Source organism: Macaca fascicularis, chromosome 11 (assembly GCF_037993035.2).
Source record: "Macaca fascicularis isolate 582-1 chromosome 11, T2T-MFA8v1.1".
Taxonomy (NCBI): Eukaryota; Metazoa; Chordata; class Mammalia; order Primates; family Cercopithecidae; genus Macaca; species Macaca fascicularis.
Window position 1 is genome coordinate 75,965,087 of NC_088385.1, and position 6,772 is coordinate 75,971,858.

Below are 6,772 nucleotides of genomic sequence, written 5' to 3' on the forward strand. Positions count from 1 at the left end.
TTATGTGTGTGTGTGTGTGTGTGTGTGTGTGTGTGTGTGTATATATATATTTTTTTTTTTTTTTTTTTTTTTTGAGATGGAGTCTGGCTCTGTCACCCAGGCTGGAGTGCAGTGGCCGGATCTCAGCTCACTGCAAGCTCCGCCTCCCGGGTTTACGCCATTCTCCTGCCTCAGCCTCCCGAGTAGCTGGGACTACAGGCACCCGCCACCTCGCCCGGCTAGTTTTTTTTTTTTTTTGTATTTTTTAGTGGAGATGGGGTTTCACCGTGTTCGCCAGGATGGTCTCGATCTCCTGACCTCGTGATCCGCCCGTCTCAGCCTCTCAAAGTGTTGGGATTACAGGCTTGAGCCACCGCGCCCGGCCATTGTATATATTTTTTATAATTATCTTTTTAAACTTTCCAATCTTTCCTAAATAGTACAGTGCAGAGATACTTAAGGCTTAATGTCTGTTCCTGAGGAATGGTAAGGTGTTATGCAGGTATATTTGTTAAGGTAGGCTATTGCTATAAGAAATTAACCTCAAAATATATTTTGTCTCAAACACCACAGAAGTCTATTTCTTGGTCTCAGAACAAGGCAGCTCCAAATGAGTGAGATGGGGCTGGAGAAGTGGGAGGAAGAAGAGGGAGGATTGTCTGTTCCACACAATCATTCGGGGTCCCAGGCTGGAAGAGGCTCTGCCATCTTCAGCATGTGGTTAAGGTCACCTGAGAATTAACATCCAGCCAGCACAAGGGGGAGGAAAATGAAGAAGTATGCCTAGGAGAATTGTTGTGGATCAGGCCTGGTAGTGCTGCACATTGCTTCTGCTCGTACTGCATTGATTGGAACTCAGTCCATTGGCCACACCTAATTTTACAAGAGAGGCTGAGAAATATGAGCTAGCTGAATACCCAGGAAGAAAAGAACATGAATTTTGGTTAGCAGCTAGCAGTTCTGTTACACAGGATTACAATATATCCTTTTATGATCCCTACTTTGGAGGACCCATAGTCAAGCCTCATAATGCTAGGACAAAACTCCCACTCTAAAGACAGGATGTAAAAGACTCTTTTTGGCACAGCCCCTCAGTCCACCTCTAATTTCAGCTTAAATTGAACAGTTCCCAAGCTCAGTGTCCAGTGACCCACACTTAGTGGCCTTGTAACTCTCAGTTATTCTGCTCTGTGTTTTTTTTCCTAAAGCCACAGGAGCTCCTTCAGCCCATATGCTGGACAGCCCAAAAGTACAGGGAGAATTAACACCATAGGGACAAACCTCAACCAAAGATGTACTGCATGAGGCAGGTAAGAGCCAGTTTGTTGGAAGCCACACAAATGTTTCTTATGATTAGGCATAATTGAAGCCTGTCAGTAACAATATGAACCTGTGATCAATTAAGCAGCTGACCAATCGTTACTCCTCCTCCTTGCTCTTGTTACCCAATAAATACAAAGGGCTGTAAACGCTTAGGGGCTGCCTTTGCTCACTAGAAGCAGGGAGCTCTCTTCTTCTTCCCCATGCAAGCCTTTCCTTAAAATAGTTACTTTTGACTTTTGTTATCGTTTTTATGTTCGTCCCTTCGTTCAGTCCTGTAATGATGATCTCAAGCAGTAACAGCAGTAACTGCTGTAATGATGGTCTCAAGTAGTAGTAGTGGCAGTCAGCCACAAGTGGCGCCCAAAGAGGGACTAACGGGAACTATCAGGGACAGTAGACCTGAAGGGACCTGAAGAGGCCTGCAAGGACAAGTAGAGATAAGTAAGAAAGAGATAGGGGATAGGGAAGAGATAGGTAGGGGATACGGAAGAGATAGGTAGGGACTTGCAGGAAACTAACAGGTGCCATAGGGACAGACAGGGATAAAGACTAGCAAAGATTAGCAATATAAGGTCAGTGCCCTCAAGAGGTACAAAAGTAGAGACTAGCAGAGATTTGCAGGGACAGACAGGGTCCCATAGGGACTTGAACGAGGAAGGACTGCTGGAACAGAAAAAATTAAAGCCCAGAAAAAAACTAAAACCAACCAGATGAACTAGAAACCCTATTAAAAGTCTGCCAGCAGCAACATAAGGTCAGTGCTCTAAAAAGGTACTGGTCAATGCCCTAGGGGTATGAAGAACATGAAGTTTTTGAATCAGGGTAACATGAGGAAGAACTTGGTTATTTCTTCTCTTTTGTTTGGAGTTTGGCATGTACCATCTTTTTATTTCAGGGTTTAAGAAAAAATTTTGCCCCACCTATAGCACCTATCAAAAGGGGTGAACAGGAGAGGGAGGATGAAAATTGGCTTGTACCATCTTTTGTGGCTACAGAAAGGCTAACTTTAGCTTTGGCTTTCGTGGACTGTAAACATGCACTGGCACCTGTGAGATGTGCAGTGGACTTGAGAGATTTTCTTGGAGCTTGTCAGGATATGGGAACTGAGCTTCATTGCTCTGCAGTATTGACTCAGGCAATGGCTAACTTGGTAACTGACAGATCTAAAAGAAGCCAAGGGTCAAGCCCTAAAGTGGGAAAGTGTTATAAGTGTAGAAAAATTGGATGTTTCAAAAGAGAATGCCATCAGACCTCTGGCAAAAAGAGATCTTGTAACAACAGTTCCCCTCTTACAGAAGTGGTGTCAGGACTTTGCCCTCATTGCAATAAAGGAAACCATTGGCTAATCGATGCCACTCAAAATTTCATCAAAATGGCACCCCCCCCCCCCGCCTTGGGAAGTGAGAAGGGGGCCTGGACCCAGGAACCTCAAACTAAGAGGACATTCCCTGGACATGTCCAGGCCACAACTCCGTCTCAGGGGTAGGTTTCCAAAGGCACATTGATTCCCTCTCCGCAACCCCTGGAAACGCAGGATTAGCTCTCCTAGAGAACAAATTACGTTAATTGAAAGAAACTCACTAAGATTCACACTGGTATTTGGGAATCTTTGCCAACAAGATACATGGTACCGATTTCGGTAAAAGCTGTCTTAACTTACAGGCCCAGAAGTTGTTGATTTTGATTGTGAAGGAGAATTCAGGTAGTAGCAATGTCATAAGATCTTTGGGTTTTTGAACCGGGAGAGTGTATTGCTCAGTTGTTGCTTATTCCCTATAAATTATACCCTTCTCTATGCAAGAAGAAGCAAGGAGGTCAGGGATTTGGAAGTACAACTACACGGGAGATTTATCTATCACAACCCATAGCATCTCATAGACCCACTTGTGCAGTGTAGATTGAAGAAAAGTTTTGTGGGTTTATGGATACGGGAGTAAGAGACTGGTGTCTCATGGTAATAGATCTTGAGGATTGTTTACAAGAAGGATAAGCCTTGATTTGCTTTTTCTGTGTCTTCTGTTAATCAGAAACAGCCTGTTTCTTGTTATCAATGGAAAGTTTTACCCCGTGGCAATTAACCAGAGAGGCAGAGGCTGAGTTGCAGCTTGTAGAACAAATCCTTCAGCAATAGAATGCTGCCGGCTACAGCCACAAAAGACTTTTGCTTCTGTTTCACTAGATTTACTAATGTGGGTTCCAAGGTATGCTTGTGATTTTGCAGGAGATGAACAAACTGTGTGGGTGCCCTCAAGATGTGTATGACTATGGAACAGGAGGCTGGAGGGACCCATGGATCCCAACCATGGACCTGGTTCCCCTAGTATGAGCCACGAGCCAGTTGAATCTGAATGCGAAGACGTAATGAGGACCAACCAGAGTCATGCTGACATGAACCCCCATAACATGGGGACAGATCAAGAAAACCACACAGGAAGCTGAAAAACTGCTGGAGCACCAGGGTTTCACCTTTTGCTGGAACTCAGAGGTACAGTCGATGCTTAACGGACCAATGCTTTGTGACTGAGCTCCTCTCTACCCTGAATACAGGAGACCCTAATAGTTAGGCAGGAATATCATCGCTCCTATTCAGCATGAAGAAGTTGCAGAAGACGGACCTTCATCCTTCTGCAACCCTTAGGATTAAAGGTCCTCTTGTGAAAGGGAAGGGGGAAATATGTAAGACGCATTCAAACCAGAGCAACTCCATTTTGAATAAGGCCTAAGAAAAATGAAGCTGGATCACCAACTGGCAATTAAGGGCTACACAGCCTGCAATTGCCTTGCTCAATTAATTCAAAAACAAAAAGGAGATGTTGGAGGCTGCACAAATGTTTCTTATGATTAGGCATAATTGAAGCCTGTCTGTAACAATATGAACCTGTGATCAATTATGCAGCTGACCAATCGTTGCCTCCTCCTTGCTCTTGTTACCCAATAAATACAAAGGGCTATAGACGCTCAGGGGCTGCCTTTGCTCACTAGAAGCAGGGAGCTCTCTTCTTCTCCATGCTAGCCTTTCCTTAAAATAGTTAGTTTTGTTTTTTATCATTTCTACTTTCGTCCCTTCGTTCAGTCCTGTAATGATGGTCTCAAGCAGTAACAGTAGTAACCGTGGGAGTTGGCCACACAGGTTCATCACAGTTTTATTCATATTAGCCAAAGTGGAAACAACTCAATGCCCATCAGCAGAATAGATACATTCATCATGGTATATTCATAAAATGAAATACTACATGGCAATCAATAGAACAAACTACTGACATAAGCAACAATGTGAATGACTCTCAGAGATATTAAGTGAGTGAAAGAAGCCAAATTTAAAAGAATACGTACTGTATGACTTCACTCATACATAGTTCAAAAATAGGTTAAACTACTTGATGATAGAAGTTGGAATAATGATTACTTCCCCATGGGGTTGGGATACAGACCAAGAAGCAGCAAGAGGAAACCTTTTTAGGTGATGGGAATTTTCAATAACTTGATTTGTGTGGTGATGACATAAGTGTATACACATGCAATAATTCATGAAGTTATTAGGATTGGTGCTTTGGGTGTATGTGTATTATCCATCTAGAAACAAAAAAAAATTACACATGAAACTTATTAGGTAAGCAAGGAACAGTATTTGTGACACCCACTTCAGGGGGGCCTGAGAACTCAGGATCTTAGTCTTCCTATACTATCTACCTTTGGTGCCTGTCCCACTGACCCTCTGAAGGAGAAGGATCTACAGAGCATGTTCTCAGGACATCTACCCATGAGGCTGGTGGGACTCTTGTGATTGCTACTTGAATTGGAATAATTGGAATGGCCACATGTAAAAGGAATGCAGAAGGACCAGACAGATCTCTTCAAATTTAAGCCTATGACTTAAAATTCAATTTCATGAGCACCGTGGGAGACCTGAGTTTTTAACTGCTGGAGCCAATAGTGAAGATAGATCTGGAAATGTAATTATCTATGGTAAGCACAAACAATCAGAATTTTGGTTGACAACTGGGAGGCCTCCTTTCCTTCCTGCTATCGTCATCCTAAGTCTACATTGAAGTATGTGGTTCCTAAGGTCTTCACTGGTTGGAACCGAGAAATATCTTCTCATGCATTTTATTTGGTTAGCAGGCTTAATTTAAAGCAGCAGGTGAAGACTTTCTCCTATGAAACGTATTCAAAGCCTCTTCTAAATGACTTCCTCCAAAATACAGACCCATCTGTTTGTTAAACACTTCATTTAAACTTAATGCCTATTTCTCCCTAAAAATGTCAGATTGAGGATTTCTGGGTCAGTATTTTACACAAGACTCAATAGAGTGGCAAGTCCTGATACTTCATTATTCCCTAATGGAAAAATGTATCAGGGATAATAGATTGTTAGTTGCTTCACTTTTTTCTTGAAATTAAATGGGCATAACTTTAAAAAACTTAACTAAGAGAATTAGAGTTGGTTTTTCCTGTTTGTTTTTAACTTACCTCTCTTCTGCCTTTAACTCTGGACAAGAATGACTCTAGGGTAAGCTGCCTGAGCGCAGTATTAACTTCCAGTTGGTTCTTCATTTTTTATTTTGAGACAGAGTCTTGCTCTGTCACCCAAGCTGGAGTGCTGTGGTGCAATCTTGGCTCACTGCAAACCCCCTGCAACCTCCTGAGTTTAACCAGTTCTGAGCAATTTTCCTGCCTCAGCCTCCAGAGTCACTGGGATTACAGGTGTCTACCACTGTGCCCAGCAAATTTTTGTATTTTTAGTAGAGGCGGGGTTTCACCTTGTTGGCCAGACTGGTCTTGAACTCCTGACCTTAAGTGATTTTTGCTTGCCTCCGCCTCCCAAAGTGCCTCCCAAAGTGCTGAGATTACAGGCATGAGCCACCGCGCCTGACCTGGTTCTTGTACAAAATCTGCATTTTAACATTTTAGCAAGAGTCAATATCTGCATTCTTAATAATCTGCCTTCTAGTAAACCAGGTAGCTAGATTGAAGGCCCTGAAGCAGAACTGTGAGTCTGACTCCCACATTTTTTCTGATTTTTTTTTTTTTTTTTTTTTTTGAGACGGAGTCTCGCTCTATCACCCAGGCTGGAGTGCAGTGGCCAGATCTCGGCTCACTGCAAGCTCCGCCTCCTGGGTTCACGCCATTCTCCTGCCTCAGCCTCCCAAGTAGCTGGGACTACAGGCGCCCGCTACCTCGCCCGGCTAGTTTTTTGTATTTTTTAGTAGAGACGGGGTTTCACCGGGTTAGCCAGGATGGTCTCGATCTTCTGACCTCATGATCCGCCCGTCTCGGCCTCCCAAAGTGCTGGGATTACAGGCTTGAGCCACCGCGCCCGGCCGCTGATTTTTTTTTTAATGGTAAAAACACATAACATTAAATTTACTATCTTAACCATTTTTAAGTGTACAGTTCAGTAGTGTTAACTATATTCACATTGTTACGCCACAGATCTCTGGAATGTTTTCATCTTGCAACACGGAAACTC